At 42.3% G+C, this 23583-nt stretch overlaps 1 protein-coding gene across 1 annotated transcript in view; it reads right to left on the reverse strand.

Moving 5' to 3' along the window:
* The window catches only part of LOC117518352, a 39237-nt gene extending 15704 nt beyond the window's left edge, over positions 1-23533 (reverse strand). The window contains exon 1 of the mRNA XM_034179464.1: positions 23430-23533. The gene's annotated coding sequence lies outside the window, so the exon portion shown is untranslated. The remainder of the gene's footprint in view (positions 1-23429) is intronic.
* Between the last annotated feature and the right edge of the window lie 50 nt (positions 23534-23583).

Consider the following 23583-nt stretch of genomic DNA (forward strand, 5'->3'; position numbering starts at 1 on the left):
GAAGTGAATTGTGACACCCAATGAAACCTCAAAATGCACTTTTGTTGCAGACTTTGACCTTCAAGTCAAGGGGTTTAACAAAAAAATATCATATTGACCATTTATGAATTACAAATATTTATATACCTTCATTTTGAGAGGCCAAACTAAATATAAGCGCTATGGTGATGCAAATGATCAGTTTTACACCCAAGAGATACACATGAGCATTTCCAACTTACTGAATACATCTTGGACTGTGCAAGAAAGAGATGAGTTAGGGAAGCCACCAAGGCATCATAGGCGTCTGTGGCTGTGAGTCCAGCAACTGTTTACAGTGCAGCTTTTGGCTGTTGCATCACCTGTTATACAGGATGATGGAAGGATTTTCTTAAAAAGAAGATGGAACATTTCAGCTAGTTTGCCAGAAGGCAACTGGGAGATTGAAGCCTAGATTTGACCTGTTTTTTTTTTGTTGTTGTTTGGAAAGAGCTTCTCTGTGTTGTATATGGTAGACCTTTCTTTTCAAACAACTCATAATCTGTGACAAAGGTTAGAATTGACAAATATGTAAGTTTGCAGACTTAATCAGACGCCTGGACAGCAGATACTGCACCACTTATCTGAACAGAACAGAGTCCAAACTGTATTGCTGACTGCTGAACGCTGATCTGGAAACTTTCTCCTGGACAGACTGCTGGTGTGAATGACGCTCTTCTAATTAGTACAAAGTCGTAATCGTTCCTCTTATTTCTGTTTAACACTTCTTTTAGTTCTTAAGTGCAACTGCTGTAAATTTTGTTGAACTTTTTTCTCCTGTATGAATCTTAGGAGTAGTTAGTGTTTCCGTTAGCAGTTAGCTTGCGGTAACTTGGCTACACGCTTGGATTTTCTGGTGCACAAATTACATTACTCTCTACATTAATCTTGTGCAATGCTGACAGATAGGGTTTTCTCTTTTTAATGTCGGACCAGGTAGCATGTCTGTTAGTATTAGCATAGCAATGCTGGGAAAAAATGATGGCTTTCGGACTGTGGTTAGGCAGCAATAGTCACATAGAGTGGTGTCTGGTTGTGGCACCCGGATCACAGTCGCCAACTGTGTACCGTTTATCAGCCTTGGACATTCCAAGTCAATGGGTGACTTCTACCCCTATCTCCAAACCAAAATGCTAGTTAGTGATAGGGGATTCCATCACCTGCAAAGTTAGATTACAGACACCGGCTGATGTTAAATGTAATCCTGGGGCCAGATTGCCTGACATTGTCCCTCATCTTAGGGTGCTGATGCTGCAAAAGGGCAGCCAGCCAAAGGAACATGACACTCAATATAGCCACACATCAGCACCAATGATATTAGGATGAAGCACTCGGAGGTCACAAAAATGGACATAGAGAGGACTTGTGACCTTGCCAGAAAAATGTGTCGGCATCGATTAATGGTCCCCTCCCCTCCCGGAGTAATGATGAGGTGTTTAACAGGCTGACATCATTGAATAGGTGCCTGGTGCAATTTTGCAGGGAACAATAGGCTTTAGCTTTATTGATAACTGGCCTTCTTTTTGGGGTTGCCATGGTTTGCTGATGCTGGATGGCCTTCACCCTACTGGGGAAGGCCATCTTATCTGCAAACATAGATAGAGCTCTACAGGGAGGGTAACATTTGGACTTTACCACAGGCCATGGAGCAGGTGATTAAAGACTCTGCAGGACTTATGACTAATGTGGCCATGGAATCCATTACCTTAGTGGGAAAATTAGTGGAGAAAATCCATTATGGTGAGAGTGCAGTTTATGTTGCAGGCAGGGAAATTCATCAGGTTGAGGTTGCCTGTTTCTGCAGACATGTCCATAAGGAGCACCTGATACCCATTACAACATTGGATGACATTAAAATTGAGGATGGCCCATTGGCTGTTCCTGCAACTTCATTAACACAAGCTCACTGTCCTCAAAATCACTGTTGATAAACGATCTCATTATGGAACACCACTTAGATATGATTGGTTTATGTGAAACCTGTCTTAAAGCTACTGCTGTCCTCCCCTTAAATGAAATCTGCCCACTGCCCACCACACATTTAGTCATCTCCCTTGTGATATGAAGCAAGGTGGGGGTGTTACTGTAATTTATAAATCTGGGTTTAGTTTACTAGCTGTTGGGGGTCTAAATATAATTCGTTTGAACATCCGACTCTCCACTCTGCCCAGGATACTACGTATAGCCAAGGTCAGAAAGATGAGAAAAAATCAACTGCTATTTTGTCACCGTATACAGGCCCCCAGGCCCATACTCTGAATTCTTAGATGAATTTGACGAATTTCTCTTTAACTTGGAAACCTGTGCGGATAACATTCCAATTTTTGGTGACTTCAACATCCATAGAAATAAGGTTTCTGACCCCCTCTGCAGATCATTTATGGACATTGTGCATGTATTAGGATTCCAGCAATGCATTCAGGGTTCGACACACATTAGTAGTTACCCTGGATTTGGTTCTCGTAGGTGGTATTGCTGTCACATATATTGACAACATGCCTTTTGCGTTGGTGGTCTCAGATCACTCACTTATTAAGTTTGTAGTTGCCGTGTTTACTGGAACAAGAACCTTATTTATCATTGCGGGGACACATCAACTTTTTAACTACAACTGAACTTGGAGCCAGGCTCCCTGATATCTTAGCGTCACTTTCAGAAAATGACCATTCAATTGACAGTCTTGTGGACAGCTTAAACTCAGCGCTCAAAACCACACTTGACATGATCACTCCATCTATATTAAAACCACGTGCCCCCAAAACACAGTTGCTGTGGTTCAGTAATTACTTATTCGCCCTGTTCAATCAATGGCAGCGCGTTCAAACGCAGCGGCTTGCGGTCTCTCTTAAGTGCAAGTGTGTTTGTGTGTGTGTGGGGCTTTTTGTTGTTTTTATTTGTCGTTTCATTGGGAGAGCATTATGTACACCAGACTTCAGCTCCTGCAGATTGGATTAAGCAGTAAACAGATGATTACAGCTGAGTTTCTCCTCTCTCATAACATTTTGGAGGACATCGCCAGAGTTCCGAGCGCTCCGTGGATTACCATCCCTGATGGCAGGCGCCACAGGCAGCGTCGGGAGAGGAGGCAGAAATGCTGTCGAGCTGGAGTCCTGGTGAGGTTATGGAAACGGCCGTATAGACCGCCGCTCCCCAGTGTTTTTCTTGCTAACGTGAGATCACTAGGGAATAAGATGGATGAGCTGAGGATGCTTGATGCTGCTTCTCACTGAGACCTAGCTCCACTCATCCACCCTGGACGAAGCTATCGAGCTAGCAGGCTACACAGCACATCGTCATGACAGAACACGGGCCTCTGGTAAGAGCAGAGGAGGAGCGGTGTGCATTTTTATCAATAACACCTGGTGCACGGACTCAAAGACTGTGAGCAGCCATTGTTCTGCAGAGTTGGAGTTCATGTCTGTTAAATGCAGACCCTTTTACTTGCCCCGTGAATTTACAGTTGTCATTATTATGGCTGTTTACATTCCACCTGGTGTTAACTCTGGCTCTGCCCTCGGGCGGCTACATGACACAATCAGCAAACAACAACCACATATCCTGAGGCTGTCCACATCATAGCAGGTGATTTTAATCATGTTGATTTAAAGATTGTTCTCCCCAAATTCCATCAGCAGTTTAACTGTCCAACAAGGGGAGACAACATACTGGACAAGGTGTATTCTTACATCAAAAAGGGCTTCAGAGTGAAACCTCTACCCCACCTTGGCCAGTCAGATCACATGTCCCTGCTTGTGAGGCCAGTATACATCCTCCTCAGGAAAAGTGCTCCTGTTACATCCAGAACTGTTAAGATCTGGCCTGATGGTGCTATTCAACAACTCCAGGACTGCTTAGAGTCCACAAATTGTCAGTTTTTGAACATGAGGACTTGGAGCAGTATACACCAGCTGGATACATCAGGTTCTGCACCGACATGGTCACTGTGGATAAGTACGATAAGATAAAAGTACATCCGTGTTTATCCCAACACGAGGCCTTGGATGACTTGGGAGGTGCGGAACCTGCTCCAGGAGAGGAACTCTGCCTTCAGGTGTGGTAATGGGGAGCTGTACAGCACCGCCAGAGCCAACCTGAAGAAGGGGATCAGACGTGCCAAGACAGCTTATAGGAGGCAAATAGAGGGACTGCTTCCAGAGTCAGGACTCTCGGTGGGTGTGGTAGGGTGTTCAGCACATCATGAACCACCGACCCAGCACCCTGTTGGCAGACTACAGTGATGCCTCACTGGCAGAGAACCTCAATAGCTTCTTTGCCCGTTTTGAGGTGCAGCCACCAGAGACAGTCGTCATCCCCTCACCTGCCCTCAACAGCCACGCCCTCATGCTGGAGGAACAGGAGGTGAGGTGGGTGTTGAGGGGGGTGACTTCAAGAAAAGCTGGGGGTCCGGATGGCGTCTCAGGATGGGTGTTGAGGGAATGTGTGTCTCAGTTAGCTGGTGTGTTTACAAACATTTTCAACCAGTCCCTGACCCAGGCTGCTGTCCCCCCCTGCCTAAAGTCCTCTATTATTGTTCCCCTCCCTAAGAAGACCGGGATCAATGATCTGAATGACTATTGCCCGGTGGCACTAACTCTGATTATTATGAAGTGCTTTGAAAAGTTAGTCCGGGCCTACATCACCTCCTGCCTTCCCCCTGGGTTTGACCCTCACCAGTTTGCTTATCATGTGAGCAGGTCCACGGAGGATGCCATCATTATGGCTCTACATACTGCTCTGTCCCATCTGGAGAGCAGGGGAGCTATGTGGGGCTGCTCTTTGTGGACTTTAGCTCAGCATTTAATATCATCCTTCCAAGCAGACTGGTGATTAAGTTGTTGGACCTGGGGGTGTCCCACTCCATTTGCCGGTGGATCTTGGACTTCCTCACAGACCGCTCTCAGAGGGTGAGAGTCGGCCCTTACATCTCTTCGGCCATTAGCCTCAGCACCGGCTCCCCTCAGGGCTGCGTGATGAGTCCTTTGCTGTACACTCTCTACACCTATGACTGCACCCCCTCTCACTCCAGCAACAATATCATTAGGTTTGCTGATGACACTACTGTGGTGGGACTCATTTCTGGTGAGAATGAGTCCGCCTATAGAGAGGAGGTGCAGCGGTTGTCGGTTTGGTGTAGGGAGAACAGTTTGATCCTAAACACCTCAAAGACAAAGGAGATGGTGGTGGACTATAGAAGGAGGAAAACAGTCATCCAGCCACTGGTCATCGATGGGGACTGTGTGGAGTGGGTCTCTGAATTTCATTTTCTGGGCGTGTATTTGAGAGATGACCTGACTTGGAGCACAAACACTATGGCTACCATCAAGAAGGCACAACAGAGACTATTTCCTGAGGGTTCTCAGGAATGACCATCTGCCGACGAGCAGACGATACAGGGCACTTAAGGCCAGAACAAACAGACTTAAAAATAGCTTTGTGGGAAGAGCTATTTGTGCACTGAATGCTGCTGGACCTGCCATTTTATGATTGCGATTGAGTGTTTTTAACTAGGTTTTATGTTGAATTTTTTAGGGTTATTTATTTATTTTATTTATTTATTTTAATTGTGCTTTTAACAGATTGTTTTTAATTTCATTGTCATGCACAGTATTTTTTTTCTGGTGTCATGTGCAATGATAATAAATTCTATTCTGTTCTATGTAGCCTCAAGCATAAGGCTAGAGGTCTGGAATGAAAATGGCATCGTTCAAAACTGGAAGTATTCCACCTCACATGGCGCAATGCTATTCTAGACTATAAGCATGCACTACTGGCTATAAAGCGGGACTACTACTCTGATATGATTAATAAGAACAAGCATAATTCAAAGTTCCTGCTCGATATGGTGGCAACACTTATTCATGGATAACCACCTGTGAGTCACTCTCCTTTTGCAGCACAAGATTTCTTAGATTACTTTGACAAGAAAATAGATGCCTTAATCCAACCACTACACCCTGTTATCGAGGTGGGTGCCATCACTGATATATTGCCTAGATTTAACGAATTTGATAGTATCTCATTGGGCGTGCTGACGAAACATGTAATATCTGCTGAAAGTAGAACCTGCTTATTCGATCCAATACCATCAAAACTGTTTAGGGACCTGTGGTCCACTCTTGGGACTACTGTGTTGGAAATTATTAATCTGTTATTAACCTCTGGATCTGTTCCTAAATGTTACAAATCTGCAGTGATTAAACCATTACTTAAGAAATCTAATCTTGACCCTAGTGTATTGAAAAATTATAGGCATTCTTCACGCCATCAGTGGACCTGTCCTGTTACAGGGTCACCCTTGAACGCAGATTGCAGCATGCAGCACCTGTGTCAGGATTTGTATCTCACGACCAGTCCAGCCCCTTGTGGTTTGGATCTGTCAATCCTGCAAATCCATGTGATATCGTTCCTACCTCAGACAGAGAGAAAAAGAGCCGAATCAGTCAGCCAGAAAAAACTACCCCTAAGGTATAATTTATCAGCAGTAAGTCAACAGGAAAACAGAGAAATTACTAAGATGATCCCCAGCCGCTAGCCCTAAGCTTCACTGAAGACCCAGAATTTTGATAAAGTTGAGGCCAAGACCTGTTCCATTGCAAATAAAATCATTTTAATACAACACAACTTTAAATGGATAGGAAGCACAGTAACATACTATGCCAGTATACTAGCCATACGAGAGGGAGAATAGATGCATCTTAAGCCTCTACAAAATCTGAATGTTTTATTGATGCAGGGAGATCATTCCACAAAATAAATGCACAATAAGAGAAGGCTCTGTGACCTGCAGACTTTTTATTTACCCTAGGCACACAAAGTAGTCCTGCACCCTGAGAACGCAGAGCACGGGCCAGTACATAAGGTTTGATTAGGTCAGCTAAGAAGGGAGGTGTTAGTCCGTGAATAATTTTATAAGCAGAACCTTAAAATTCTACCTCACAGAAACAGTAAGCCAGTGAAGGGATGCCAAAATGTGTGTAATATGGTTGAACTTTCTACTTACTGTCAAGAGTCTGGCAGCAGCATTTTGAACCTGTTGCTGACCCCTAATACTGGACTGTGGTAAACCAGAAAATTGAGCATTTCAGCAGTCCAATCTAGAGAAAAAAATGCATGGATCAGGGTCTCAGCATCAGCCATAGACAGAATGGCACGAATATTCACTATGTTTTGCAGGTGGAAGAAAGCAGTCCACATAATATCTCTAATGTGTAAGTCAAAGGACAACGTGAGGTCAAAAATCACCCCAGGTTCCTCAATTTGTCAGTGTGATGTATGGCACATGAGTCTAGATTAAGAGTTAACTGATCAAAACTGATACTGATGTTTCTCTGGACTAAGAACCATCAATTCAGTCTTGTCTGAGTAAGAAAATAAAAGTAAGAAATTGCTGTACATCCAGCTTTTCACAGGCAATCCCCTAAGGACTTTATGTGTACGAGATTCTCAGCAGTTATCGGCATGTATCATCAGCGTCATCATCATCAGCATAGCAATGAAAGGTAATCCCAAAATGCCGCAATACGTACAATACTCAGCCACATGGGGTGTGCAATCAGTACATTCTGAGTGCCAGTCCCAAGCCCAGATAAATGAGAAGGGTTACATCAGGAAGGGCATCCAGCATAAAACACGCCAACCCAACTATACAGACTAAGAATCGAATTTCCAGACCGGATCAGTCCAGGCCTGGGTTAAGGTCCGCCACCGGTGCTGTTGCCCAGCAGGGTGCAGGTGGAAATTGGGCTACTGCTGGGTGAAGACGACGAAGAAGAGGAGGAGAACGTTTCCACAAACAGTGGGAGAAGAAAAGTAGAAGGGTGGAAATGAGAGTGGGGACTTTGAATGTTGGTAGTATGACTGGTAAAGGGAGAGAGCTGGCTGATATGATGGAGAGGAGAAAGGTAGACATATTGTGTGTGCAAGAGACCAAGTGGAAGGGAAGTAAGAGCAGGAGCATCGGCGGTGGGTACAAGTTGTTGTACCATGGTGAGGACAGGAAGAGAAATGGTGTTGGGGTCATTTTAATGGAAGAGTACGTTAAATGTGTGTTGGAGGTTAAGCGAGTGTCTGACGGTGATGCGTGTGAAGTTGGAAATTGAAGGGGTGATGATGAATATCATCAGTGCATATGCCCCACAGGTAGGTTGTGAGATGAAGGAGAAAGAAGATTTCTGGAGTGTGTTAGATGAGGTGGTGGAGAGTGTGCCCAAGCATGAAAGAGTGGTGATAGGAGCAGACGTCAATGGGCATGTTGGTGAAGGGAACAGAGGTGATGAGGAAGTAATGGGTAGATATGGTATCAAGGATAGGAATGGGGAAGGACAGATGGTAGTTGATTTTGCAAAAAGGATGGAAATGGCTGTGGTGAATACCTACTTTAAGAAAAGGGAGGAGCACAGGGTAACATATAAGAGTGGCGGAAGGTGCACACAGGTGGACTACATTCTTTATAGGAGATGCAAGCTAAAAGAAATTAGAGACTGTAAGGTGGTGGCAGGAGAGAGTGTTGTTAGACAGCATAGGATGGTTGTTTGTAGGATGACTTTAGAAGTAAGAAGAAGAAGAGAGTGAGAGCTCAACAAAGGATCAGATGGTGGAAGCTAAAGGAGGAAGACTGTTGTGTGAAATTTAGCGAGCAGGTGAGAGAAGCACTAGTCAGAGGGGAAGCAATTTTGGACAATTGGAAAAGTACTGCAGATGTGGTGAGGGAGACAGCTAGGACAGTACTGGGTATTACATCTGGACAGTGAAAGGAAGACAAGGAGACTTGGTGGTGGAATGAAGAGGTCCAGGAAAGCATAAGGACAAAGAGGTTGGCGAAAAAGTTTTGGGATAGTCAGAGAGATGAAAAATGTAGACAGGAGTACAAGGAGATGCAGCGTAAGGTGAAAAGGGAAGTGGCAAAAGTGAAAGAAAAGGCGTATTGCGAGCTGTACAAGACGTTGAATAGTAAGGAAGGAGAAAAGGACTTGTACCGATTGACCAGACAAAGGGACAGAGCTGGAAAGGATGTGCAGCAGGTTAGGGTGGTAAAAGATGCACATGGTAATGTGCTGACAAGTGAGGAGTGTGTGCTGAGAAGGTGGAGGGAAGTTATTCCTTTTATCACAGTCTGTTCTTCGCAATTTGGTTCCTAATTCCACGCTCTGAGTTTTCAACTGCAACACTTTTGCCTGTTTTTCGACCTTTATGTTGTGTGGGCCGCTGAAGAGGAGGTACTGCTGGCCCACCACCACCAGAGGGCGCCCTGTCTGGAGTGCGGGCTCCAGGCACCAGAGGGCGCTGCCGCCTTACAGGAGCAGCCGGGGTGACAGCTGTAACTTATCACCTACAACAGCTGTCACCAATCATCTGATCTGCAGTGGTATATCAGCAGGACGACATCTCCACCTCTTTGCCGAGATATCGCTCTACCTAGAAGGTACCGTACTCAGCTGACTGTGTTTTTGACAGTAACCCTTTATTACTTTTGTGTGTTGAATAGCAGACATTCTTCCAACGAGAGGTGGAGGTGGTTTTCTTTCCATACGGATTGCTGGGTGCAAACGCACCCACATTTAACTGTTTTCGTTCCTCGCCAGCAGTACCAGATCCGACACGCGGAGTCAGTGGCCACCTGGGAGTTCGGGACTTGGCGGCTCCAGTATTCCCGGGGTTCGGTGGCGGAGGAAAACGTGTGGTTCCGGTTCTGCTTTGGACAGACGTCTCTTATCTTCGAGCCTGCCCACGTGACACGTTCTTGTGAATTGACCTCTTTGTCTATTGTGATCCGTTGTGTTTGTTGTGCCTATTCACAACAGTAAAGTGTTGTTATTTGACTTCCTCCATTGTCCGTTCATTTGCGCCCCCTGTTGTGGGTCCGTGTTCCTACACTTTCACAACACTTTAGTCTCATGTTTTGGATAACCCTGCTGATTTTTTCCTGCCTTTCTGTGTACCGACGTCTGCCTGTTTTGTAAGTAAACCTTTTTTCTCATCCCACGCCTCTGTGTGAGTTCAGCACTTGTGTCCTGACCTTTTGCACCCAAGTTCACGACAGGCTCAAACATAACAAAAAGTGAAAAAAGTGAAATGCTCAGATTACTTTCTGGATGCAGTTTATGCACAGTACATTTACCTGCTGTACTTATTTATGTGTATATGTGTTGTGTGTTATTTTAATTTTTTTTTTTTTATTCCAGCACGCCTTTTTTATACATCCTGGATGTGCGTGTCTTTTCTGATTTCCTTGTTAATTTTTCAGAACATACAAAATTGATGCACCAAACAGATGCAGAATGCATGAAGCATGAATAGAAGACATCAGGTTAAACATATCCCGGCATGCCTTAACGCAGCCACTACACCCTGCTATTGAGGTGGGCGCCACTACTGAGGTATTACCTAGATTTACAGAATTTGATAGTGTCTCACTCGGCATGCTGACAAAACTCGTAATGTCAACAAAAAGCACAACCTGTTTATTTGATCCTATACCAACAAAACTGTTTAAGGACCTGTGGCCCACCCTTGGCCGACTGTGCTGGAAATGATTAATCTTTCTTTAACTTCTGGATCTGTTCCTTCTTCTTCTTTGTCTTTCAGCTGTTCCCGTTAGGGGTCGCCATAGCAGATCAATCGTTTCCATCTCACCCTGTCCTCTGTATCTTCCTCTGTCACACCAACCACCTGCATGTCCTCTCTCAGCACATCCATGAACCTCCTCTTTGGTCTCCCTCTTCTCCTCCTGCCTGGTGGATCCATCCTCGGCATCCTTCTCCCTATATACATGTTTGTATTACATGTTTAGCCGCATGTTCTCCTTGAATTGCTGGCTGTCTGAGTGGTGTCCAAAAAATGAGGTGGGCTTCATAGATAATTGGCAAAGCTTCTGGGGAAAACCTGGTCTTGTTAGGAGAGACGGCATCCATCCCACTTTGGATGGAGCAGCTCTCATTTCTAGAAATCTGGCCAATTTTCTTAAATCCTCCAAACCGTGACTATCCAGGGTTGGGACCAGGAAGCAGAGTTGTAGTCTTACACACCTCTCTGCAGCTTCTCTCCCCCTGCCATCCCCTCATTACCCCATCCCCGTAGAGACGGTGCCTGCTCCCAGACTACCAATAACCAGCAAAATCTATTTAAGCATAAAATTCAAAAGAAAAAATAATATAGCACCTTCAACTGCACCACAGACTAAAACAGTTAAATGTGGTCTATTAAACATTAGGTCTCTCTCTTCTAAGTCCCTGTTGGTAAATGATATAATAATTGATCAACATATTGATTTATTCTGCCTAACAGAAATCTGGTTACAGCAGGATGAATATGTTAGTTTAAATGAGTCAACACCCCCGAGTCACACTAACTGTCAGAATGCTCGTAGCACGGGCCGGGGTGGAGGATTAGCAGCAATCTTCCATTCCAGCTTATTAATTAATCCAAAACCCAGACAGAGCTTTAATTCATTTGAAAGCTTGTCTCTTAGTCTTGTCCATCCAAATTGGAAGTCCCAAAAACCAGTTTTATTTGTTATTATCTATCGTCCACCTGGTCGTTACTGTGAGTTTCTCTGTGAATTTTCAGACCTTTTGTCTGACTTAGTGCTTAGCTCAGATAAGATAATTATAGTGGGCGATTTTAACATCCACACAGATGCTGAGAATGACAGCCTCAACACTGCATTTAATCTATTATTAGACTCTATTGGCTTTGCTCAAAAAGTAAATGAGTCCACCCACCACTTTAATCATATCTTAGATCTTGTTCTGACTTATGGTATGGAAATAGAAGACTTAACAGTATTCCCTGAAAACTCCCTTCTGTCTGATCATTTCTTAATAACATTTACATTTACTCTGATGGACTACCCAGCAGTGGGGAATAAGTTTCATTACACTAGAAGTCTTTCAGAAAGCGCTGTAACTAGGTTTAAGGATATGATTCCTTCTTTATGTTCTCTAATGCCATATACCAACACAGTGCAGAGTAGCTACCTAAACTCTGTAAGGGAGATAGAGTATCTCGTCAATAGTTTTACATCCTCATTGAAGACAACTTTGGATGCTGTAGCTCCTCTGAAAAAGAGAGCTTTAAATCAGAGTGTCTGACTCCGTGGTATAACTCACAAACTCGTAGCTTAAAGCAGATAACCCGTAAGTTGGAGAGGAAATGGCGTCTCACTAATTTAGAAGATCTTCACTTAGCCTGGAAAAAGAGTCTGTTGCTCTATAAAAAAGCCCTCCGTAAAGCTAGGACATCTTTCTACTCATCACTAATTGAAGAAAATAAGAACAACCCCAGGTTTCTTTTCAGCACTGTAGCCAGGCTGACAAAGAGTCAGAGCTCTATTGAGCTGAGTATTCCATTAACTTAACTAGTAATGACTTCATGACTTTCTTTGCTAACAAAATTTTAAGTATTAGAGAAAAAATTACTCATAACCATCCCAAAGACGTATCGTTATCTTTGGCTGCTTTCAGTGATGCCGGTATTTGGTTAGACTCTTTCTCTCCGATTGTTCTGTCTGAGTTATTCTCATTAGTTACTTCATCCAAACCATCAACATGTTTATTAGACCCCATTCCTACCAGGCTGCTCAAGGAAGCCCTACCATTATTTAATGCTTCGATCTTAAATATGATCAATCTATCTTTGTTAGTTGGCTATGTACCACAGGCTTTTAAGGTGGCAGTAATTAAACCATTACTTAAAAAGCCATCACTTGACCCAGCTATCTTAGCTAATTATAGGCCAATCTCCATCCTTCCTTTTCTCTCAAAAATTCTTGAAAGGGTAGTTGTAAAACAGCTAACTGATCATCTGCAGAGGAATGGTCTATTTGAAGAGTTTCAGTCAGGTTTTAGAATTCATCATAGTACAGAAACAGCATTAGTGAAGGTTACAAATGATCTTCTTATGGCCTCGGACAGTGGACTCATCTCTGTGCTTGTTCTGTTAGACCTCAGTGCTGCTTTTGATACTGTTGACCATAAAATTTTATTACAGAGATTAGAGCATGCCATAGGTATTAAAGGCACTGCGCTGCGGTGGTTTGAATCATATTTGTCTAATAGATTACAATTTGTTCATGTAAATGGGGAATCTTCTTCACAGACTAAAGTTAATTATGGAGTTCCACAAGGTTCTGTGCTAGGACCAGTTTTATTTACTTTATACATGCTTCCCTTAGGCAGTATTATTAGACGGTATTGCTTAAATTTTCATTGTTGCGCAGATGATACCCAGCTTTATCTATCCATGAAGCCAGAGGACACACACCAATTAGCTAAACTGCAGGATTGTCTTACAGACATAAAGACATGGATGACCTCTAATTTCCTGCTTTTAAACTCAGATAAAACTGAAGTTATTGTACTTGGCCCCACAAATCTTAGAAACATGGTGTCTAACCAGATCCTTACTCTGGATGGCATTACCCTGACCTCTAGTAATACTGTGAGAAATCTTGGAGTCATTTTTGATCAGGATATGTCATTCAAAGCGCATATTAAACAAATATGTAGGACTGCTTTTTTGCATTTACGCAATATCTCTAAAATCAGAAAGGTCTTGTCTCAGAGTGATGCTGAAAAACTAATTCATGCATTTATTTCCTCTAGGCTGGACTATTGTAATTCATTATTATCAGGTTGTCCTAAAAGTTCCCTAAAAAGCCTTCAGTTAATTCAAAATGCTGCAGCTAGAGTACTGACGGGGACTAGAAGGAGAGAGCATATCTCACCCATATTGGCCTCTCTTCATTGGCTTCCTGTTAATTCTAGAATAGAATTTAAAATTCTTCTTCTTACTTATAAGGTTTTGAATAATCAGGTCCCATCTTATCTTAGGGACCTCGTAGTACCATATCACCCCAATAGAGCGCTTCGCTCTCAGACTGCAGGCTTACTTGTAGTTCCTAGGGTTTGTAAGAGTAGAATGGGAGGCAGAGCCTTCAGCTTTCAGGCTCCTCTCCTGTGGAACCAGCTCCCAATTCAGATCAGGGAGACAGACACCCTCTCTACTTTTAAGATTAGGCTTAAAACTTTCCTTTTTGCTAAAGCTTATAGTTAGGGCTGGATCAGGTGACCCTGAACCATCCCTTAGTTATGCTGCTATAGACGTAGACTGCTGGGGGGTTCCCATGATGCACTGTTTTCTTTCTCTTTTTGCTCTGTATGCACCACTCTGCATTTAATCATTAGTGATCGATCTCTGCTCCCCTCCACAGCATGTCTTTTTCTTGGTTCTCTCCCTCAGCCCCAACCAGTCCCAGCAGAAGACTGCCCCTCCCTGAGCCTGGTTCTGCTGGAGGTTTCTTCCTGTTAAAAGGGAGTTTTTCCTTCCCACTGTAGCCAAGTGCTTGCTCACAGGGGGTCGTTTTGACCGTTGGGGTTTTACATAATTATTGTATGGCCTTGCCTTACAATATAAAGCGCCTTGGGGCAACTGTTTGTTGTGATTTGGCGCTATATAAAAAAATTGATTGATTGATATACCCTGGGTCCCTCCTCTGCACATGTCCAAACCATCTCAATCTCGCCTCTCTGACTTTGTCTCCAAACCGTCCCACCTGAGCTGTCCCTCTGATATGTTCATTCCTAATCTTGTCCATTCTTGTCACTCCCAAAGAGAATCTCAACATCTTCAGCTCTGCCACCTCCAGCTCTGCCTCCTGTCTTTTTGTTAGTGCCACCGTCTCTAAACCATACAACATAGCTGGTCTCACTACTGTTTTGTAAACTTTCCCCTTCACTCTTGCTGATATTCTTCGGTCACAAATCACTCCTGCCACCTTTCTCCACCCACTCCACCCTGCCTGCACTCTCTTCTTCACCTCTCTACCACACTCTCCATTACTTTGAACAGTTGACCCCAAATATTTAAACTCATCTACTTTCACCACTTCTACTCCTTGTAACTGCACTATTCCACTGGGCTCTCTCCCATTCACACACATGTACTCAGTCTTGCTTCTACTGACTTTCATTCCCCTTCTCTCCAAAGCATATCTCCACTTCTCCAGACTAGACTCAACTTGCTCTCTACTCTCACTACAGATCACAATGTCATCTGCAAACATCATAGTCCATGGGGACTCCTGTCTGATCTCATCCGTCAACCTGTCCATCACCACTGCAAACAAGAAAGGATTCAGAGCTGATCCTTGGTGTAATCCCACCTCCACCTTGAATGAGTCTGTCATTCTGACTGCGCATCTCACTGCTGTCACACTATTCTTGTACATGTCCTGCACTACCCTAACATACTTCTCTGCCACTCCAGACTTCCTCATACAATACCACAACTCTTCTCTTGGCACCTTATCATAAGCTTTTTCAAAGGCAAAAAGAGAAGTGGCAAAAGCAAAGGAAAAGGCATACTGCGAGCTGTACAAGAAGTTGAATAGCAAGGAAGGAGAAAAGGACTTGTACCGATTGGCCAGACAAAGGGACAGAGCTGGAAAGGATGTGCAGCAGGTTAGGGTGGTAAAAGATGCACATGGTAATGTGCTGACAAGTGAGGAGTGTGTGCTGAGAAGGTGGAGGGAATATTTTGAAGAGCTGATGAATAAAGAAAATAAGCAAGAGAAAAGGCTGGATGATGTGGTGAGAGTAAATCAGGAAGTACAAGAGATTAGCAAAGAAGAAGTGAGGGCTGCTATGAAGAGGATGAAGAGTGGAAAGGCAGTTGGTCCAGATGACATTCCAGTGGAGGCATGGAAATGTCTAGGAGAGATGGCAGTAGAGTTTCTAACCAGATTGTTTAATAAAATCTTGGAAAGTGAGAGGATGCCTGAGGAGTGGAGACGAAGTGTGCTGGTTCCTATTTTCAAGAACAAGGGTGATGTGCAGAGCTGCAGTAACTACAGAGGCATAAAGCTGATCAGCCACAGCATGACGTTATGGGAAAGAGTAGTAGAAGCTAGGCTTAGAAAACAGGTGAAGATCTGTGAGCAGCAATATGGTTTCATGCCGAGAAAGAGCACTACAGATGCAATGTTTGCTCTGAGAATACTGTTGGAAAAATACAGAGAAGGACAGAAAGACTTACATTGTGTGTATGTCCACAAACACACAATGTAACTGGAGTAGTTGTGGGAGTAGTTATAGCTGTAGGGGTAGTTGGGGGACTAGTTGTAGTTGTAGGAGTAGTTGTAGGAGTAATTGTAAATTGTAATTGACGGCTGTCACTCTGACAGATCACGTGCACAGGCTCAAAAACATTCCTGCATGGTGAATGGTAAGTGGACTGCATTTATATACCGCTTTTCCATCTGCACCAGACGTTCAGAGCGCTTTACAATAATGCCTCACATTCACCACTGACATCGGGGTGTTGTGGGAGTAGGGAGCTGTTGTTAACACTGCCCAAAAACTGAAACTAGTTAGTAGGATTTTAAAACGGAATAGTTTGCACCATCTGTCATGCTTAGTTATCATGTTATGGGGTAACGTGTCACATGTCATAGAATCCAATAGATGTCCACCTTGTTTAACCTTTACTTTGGAGACTAAGCATTCAACACAGTCAAAACTATTCCATTTATTAATCCTTTAATTTCAACCAATAATCTGCATCACTTTTTACCAAAATTGGAGCAACTTTAACTTTTGGCCCCTGTACAAACTGAACTGACCTTTGTCACCATTTTTGCTGTTTTTACCCCATAACTCCATGGAATTCAGCCATAGATAGTCCAAACTATACCTTTTTGGAATCGTTATGATCAGACAAATAATGTGGTATAGTTTTCAACATGATTGGAGCTTTTTTAAATTTTGACCCCTGTGTAATTCTTTATTGACCCCTATAGCTCATTAGAGGTCAGCTGCAGGATAGCTCCATAACTGAAAATAAACATTAGATAATTTAGAATATGTGTGCCAGATTCCATGCATTTATCACAAAATGAGCAATGGTTTTGCTATGCCACCCCACTAGTAGATCATCTCGTCAGGACACCACATCCCCGCTCTGCTTTTACACAAAGTCATATTTAACCAGCAGATGATCTTCAGTGTTAGTTGTTTTTTTTTTTAAAAGCAGGATGAACTTAAATGTTGTTTTTAATAAAGATCACCCAATTAAAAAAAAAAGAGTTCACTCATTTTCAGCGGTTTTTCTAAGCAATTTCAAATAGCATGTTTCATATGTGCAACTTGTACATTTTTGTTGTAAATCAACATATTTAAAAAATGATAGCAGTTGTACAGCATTGTGTAATGCTGATTATTTTTTTTGTTTATTATTTCAAAATGCATATTTCTTGATAATTTTTTAATGTTTGGCATACAAGTCAAAATAGACGCTCATATATAGTAAAACACACACACACACACACACACACACACACACACACACACACACACACACACACACACACACACACACACACACACACACACACACACACACAAAGTAATGAAATTCATTAAACAGATAAACAAGAGTAATCAGAGATTTCTGATGTCCACCAATCTGGATCCCAATCACCTCCAAAATTCAGTGGAGTCTTCCATACCCTAATATCTATCTGTGGCGCAAATTTGGTGAGAATCTGTGAAGTAGTTTTAACGTAATCCTTCACAGACTATGTAAAGTGAAATTTGATCCACAATCTTGATCGGGAGCACTTCCAAAATTTAATGGAGCCTTCGATGGCCTAATACGTATCTGTGAGGAAAGGTTTATCAAAATCCATGCAGTAGTTTTGACGTAATCTTGCTAAAAGACAGACAGACAGACAGACAGACAGACAAATAAATAAATAAAGCAGATGATTTTATTACATCCTTGGTGGACGTAATGAATAGTTACCTTGCAAAGATGATTCATGGATGTACACAACCAAAAAAATCAAACAAAAGCCTTTTATCTCCATGACGACATGTATAGCTTCCCAAAATATTTCTGTGATTGCTCAGTGTTATAAATGAGTCCTCGCTCATCACACTGCAGTGACTGAGTACAGCACACTGAAGCTCCTTTTATGCAAAACCTGACAAACCAGGTTGAACACATGTTCAAGTCATGTGCTTACTCAGTTTGGTGAGTTTTCATGTCATATTTAAGTCAGTGTATGTAAGATGTTCTTGTAGTGTGGAGTTGGGCCGGGGGTGTAACAAAAATATCAATTAATCAATGCGCATATTAAACAAATATGTAGGACTGCTTTTTTGCATTTGCGCAATATCTCTAAAATTAGAAAGGTCTTGTCTCAGAGTGATGCTGAAAAACTAATTCATGCATTTATTTCCTCTAGGCTGGACTATTGTAATTCATTATTATCAGGTTGTCCTAAAAGTTCCCTGAAAAGACTACAGTTAATTCAAAATGCTGCAGCTAGAGTACTGACAGGGACTAGAAGGAGAGAGCATATTTCACCCATATTGGCTTCTCTTCATTGGCTTCCTGTTAATTCTAGAATAGAATTTAAAATTCTTCTTCTTACTTATAAGGTTTTGAATAATCAGGTCCCATCTTATCTTAGGGACCTCATAGTACCATATCACTCCAATAGAGCACTTCGCTCTCAGACTGCAGGCTTACCTGTAGTTCCTAGGGTTTGTAAGAGTAGAATGGGAGGCAGAGCCTTCAGCTTTCAGGCTCCTCTCCTCTGGAACCAGCTCCCAATTCAGATCAGGGAGACAGACACCCTCTCTACTTTTAAGATTAGGCTTAAAACTTTCCTTTTTTGGCGCATTTGTTTAATATGTGCATTGAATGACATATCCTGATCAAAAGTGACTCCAAGATTTCTCACAGTATTACTAGAGGTCAGGGTAATGCCATCCAGAGTAAGGATCTGGTTAGACACCATGTTTCTAAGATTTGAGGGCCAAGTACAATAACTTCAGTTTTATCTGAGTTTAAAAGCAGGAAATTAGAGGTCATCCATGTCTTTATGTCTGTAAGACAATCCTGCAGTTTAGCTAATTGGTGTGTGTCCTCTGGCTTCATGGATAGATCAAGCTGGGTATCATCTGCGTAACAATGAAAATTTAAGCAATGCTGTCTAATAATACTGCCTAAGGGAAACATGTATAAAGTGAATAAAATTGGTCCTAGCACAGAACCTTGTGGAACTCCATAATTAACCTTAGTCTGTGAAGAAGATTCCCCATTTACATGAACAAATTGTTAAAGCCTGTGGTACATAGCCAACTAATAAAGATAGATTGATCATATTTAAGATCGAAGCATTAATTAATGGTAGGGCTTCCTTGAGCAGCCTGGTAAGAATGGGGTCTAATAGACATGTTGATGGTTTGAAGGAAGTAACTAATGAAAATAACTTAGACAGAACAATCGGAGAGAAAGAGTCTAACCAAATACCGGCATCACTGAAAGCAGCCAAAGATAACGATATGTCTTTGGGATGGTTATGAGTAATTTTTTCTCTAATAGTTAAAATTTTATTAGCAAAGAAAGTCATGAAGTCATTACTAGTTAAGGTTAAAGGAATACTCGGCTCAATAGAGCTCTGACTCTTTGTCAGCCTGGCTACAGTGCTGAAAAGAAACCTGGGGTTGTCTTATTTTCTTCAATTAGTGATGAGTAGTAAGATGTCCTAGCTTTACGGAGGGCTTTTTTATAGAGCAACAGACTCTTTTTCTAGGCTAAGTGAAGATCTTCTAAATTAGTGAGACGGGTTATCTGCTTTAAGCTGCGAGTTTGTGAGTTATACCACAGAGTCAGGCACTTCTGATTTAAAGCTCTCTTTTTCAGAGGAGCTACAGCATCCAAAGTTGTCTTCAATGAGGATGTAAAACTATTGATGAGATACTCTATCTCACTCACAGAGTTTAGGTAGTTACTCTGCACTGTGTTGGTATATGGCATTAGAGAACATAAAGAAGGAATCATATCCTTAAACCTAGTTACAGCGCTTTTTGAAAGACTTCTAGTGTAATGAAACTTATTCCCCACTGCTGGGTAGTCCATCAGAGTAAATGTAAATGTTATTAAGAAATGATCAGACAGAAGGGAGTTTTCAGGGAATACTGTTCAGTCTTCAATTTCCATACCATAAGTCAGAACAAGATCTAAGATATGATTAAAGTGGTGGGTGGACTCATTTACATTTTGAGCAAAGCCAATTGAGTCTAATAATAGATTAAATGCAGTGTTGAGGCTGTCATTCTCAGCATCTGTGTGGATGTTAAAATCGCCCACTATAATTATCTTATCTGAGCTAAGCACTAAGTCAGACAAAAGGTCTGAAACTTCACAGAGAAACTCACAGTAACGACCAGGTGGACGATAGATAACAACAAATAAAACTGGTTTTTGGGACTTCCAATTTGGATGGACAAGACTAAGAGTCAAGCTTTCAAATGAATTAAAGCTCTGTCTGGGTTTTTGATTAATTAATTAGCTGGAGTGGAAGATTGCTGCTAATCCTCCGCCTCGGCCTGTGCTACGAGCGTTCTGGCAGTTAGTGTAACTCGGGGGTGTTGACTCATTTAAACTAAAATATTCATCCTGCTGTAAACAGGTTTCTGTAAAGCAGAATAAATCAATATGTTGATCAATTATTATATCATTTACTAACAGAGACTTAGAAGAGAGAGACCTAATATTTAATAGACCACATTTATAGAGTAGTAGTAGCCAACCACCAGTAGAGGTATGTTCTATCTATATACATAAAAACAAATTCAACAGATTGGCCTGCATCATTTTTGAAAGAAATTCTCCAAAACATTACTCTTCATCCAAATTTTGGGCAGTGGCTCGACTTTGCATGGATTTGGTCTAGAGTGAAGCAGTGAAGTGCCTCCTTCCCTTCACTAGCCTTGGGTGTGCACCTTGGGCAAGTGCTAGTCCAGCCTTAGCCTCTCTTGCCAGGGTTACGGTGTTTCCATGCTGCCTTGCATGTTAGCTCCAGGAGGAGTAAAGGCTAAGGGAGTAGACCCTGTCAGAAAATCTAAAAGGTGATGTAACACAGTGGTAAACATACCACTGTCCCAGCTTTTTTGAAATGTGTTGCAGGCATCCATTTCAAAATGAGCAAATATTTGCACAAAAACAATAAAGTTTATCAGTTTGAACAATAAATATCTTGTCTTTGTGGTGTATTGAATTGAATATAGGTTGAAGAGGATTTACAAATCCTTGTATTCTGATTTTATTTACATTTTACACGCAGATGATACCCAGCTTTATCTATCCATGAAGCCAGAGGACACACACCAATTAGCTAAACTGCAGGATTGTCTTACAGACATAAAGACATGGATGACCTCTAATTTCCTGCTTTTAAACTCAGATAAAACTGAAGTTATTGTACTTGGCCCCACAAATCTTAGAAACATGGTGTCTAACCAGATCCTTACTCTGGATGGCATTACCCTGACCTCTAGTAATACTGTGAGAAATCTTGGAGTCATTTTTGATCAGGATATGTCATTCAATGCGCATATTAAACAAATATGTAGGACTGCTTTTTTGCATTTACGCAATATCTCTAAAATTAGAAAGGTCTTGTCTCAGAGTGATGCTGAAAAACTAATTCATGCATTTATTTCCTCTAGGCTGGACTATTGTAATTCATTATTATCAGGTTGTCCTAAAAGTTCCCTGAAAAGCCTTCAGTTAATTCAAAATGCTGCAGCTAGAGTACTAACGGGGACTAGAAGGAGAGAGTATATCTCACCCATATTGGCCTCTCTTCATTGGCTTCCTGTTAATTCTAGAATAGAATTTAAAATTCTTCTTCTTACTTATAAGGTTTTGAATAATCAGGTCCCATCTTATCTTAGGGACCTCATAGTACCATATCACCCCAATAGAGCGCTTTGCTCTCAGACTGCAGGCTTACTTGTAGTTCCTAGGGTTTGTAAGAGTAGAATGGGAGGCAGAGCCTTCAGCTTTCAGGCTCCTCTCCTGTGGAACCAGCTCCCAATTCAGATCAGGGAGACAGACACCCTCTCTACTTTTAAGATTAGGCTTAAAACTTTCCTTTTTGCTAAAGCTTATAGTTAGGACTGGATCAGGTGACCCTGAACCATCCCTTAGTTATGCTGCTATAGACTTAGACTGCTGGGGGGTTCCCATGATGCACTGAGTGTTTCTTTCTCTTTTTGCTCTGTATGCACCACTCTGCATTTAATCATTAGTGATTGATCTCTGCTCTCTTCCACAGCATGTCTTTTTCCTGGTTCTCTCCCTCAGCCCCAACCAGTCCCAGCAGAAGACTGCTCCTCCCTGAGCCTGGTTCTGCTGGAGGTTTCGTACAGTTGACAAAGGGAGTTTTTCCTTCCCACTGTCGCCAAGTGCTTGCTCACAGGGGGTCGTTTTGACCGTTGGGGTTTTTCCGTAATTATTGTATGGCCTTGCCTTACAATATAAAGCGCCTTGGGGCAACTGTTTGTTGTGATTTGGTGCTATATAAATAAAATTGATTGAAATTGATTGATTTTACACAATGCCTCAACTTCATTGGACTTGGGGTTGTGCAATCTGTTGGACCTGATGGACATCCTGGTTTCCTTGCCTCCTCAGATGTTCTGCAGGATTAAAGAAGGGCATTCATCCTAGGGCAAGCGTGTGCCCTTTTATTTCTGCCCAGGCTCAAGAGCTAAAGGCATGGTTGTGATGGTCGTTGTCATTCTGAAATTTGGTGTCTAGGAATACGTCGGCAGCTGACCATATGACCACACAGACCGTGTCCAAATTTTGCACACAAACTCAACTGCACTCACTCATCTTCAACCACATACTCCACTTAAGGGTGACGGGGGGCTGGATTCTATCCCAGCAGCCATAGGGCGTGAGGCGGGGCACACCCAACCCAGTCTCATGGATTGTCATGATTCAGCAGCATGAAATATACATTAATCTGTTGGTTTGTCATATTGTCACGAAAAGTGCAAAATTTTCGTCATGGCAGCACAAATTCATTCAAATTCATTCCGTGACGGCTGCACCTAAAGTGCAATGGGGGTCGGGGTGGTTATGGTTAGGGTTAGGGGAAGGAGTAGGATTAAGTTATGGTTAAGGTTAGGGTTGGGGGTAGGAGTAGGGTTAGTAATAGTGAGTTAAAAAAACCCCGAAAAGCATGAAAATTTGAATCATTTCGTGATGGGCAGACGAAAAGTAAATGTGAGACTGGGCTGTGTACACCCTGGACAGAACGCCAGTCTGCTCTTACACCAAATAATTCGTACAACACCAGACGGAAAGGTCGATCTCTATCATGAAATTATTGTAATTCTACATCTGTAGTGTGGAGTTTCAGCTTTAACAAAAACATCACATTAACTATTTAGTAATTACAACCATATTTTACACAGCAGTCCCTCCCTCTGTTTCAGAAGGCACACATAATTGGAAAAAAAGAGGTTCCTTAAGTTTGTTGGACATCTGTCGCCTCTTCCTTGTGCGTTAAAGCAGTGTCATCAGTCTGACAGCCGACTGACAGCTACCTGTCCTGATACCAGTGTGACACTTGAAGAAGCTGGAATGCTACGGGGCAATTTGCGTCCTTGTAATGTTGATCACTCTGATTTGGACTTGTCCGTTGCCGACCTGGTCTTGAAAAAACTAAATGAAAGAAAAAACAGACAATAATCATTCAGA

The sequence above is a fragment of the Thalassophryne amazonica genome, chromosome 10, assembly GCF_902500255.1.
Source record: "Thalassophryne amazonica chromosome 10, fThaAma1.1, whole genome shotgun sequence".
Taxonomy (NCBI): domain Eukaryota; kingdom Metazoa; phylum Chordata; class Actinopteri; order Batrachoidiformes; family Batrachoididae; genus Thalassophryne; species Thalassophryne amazonica.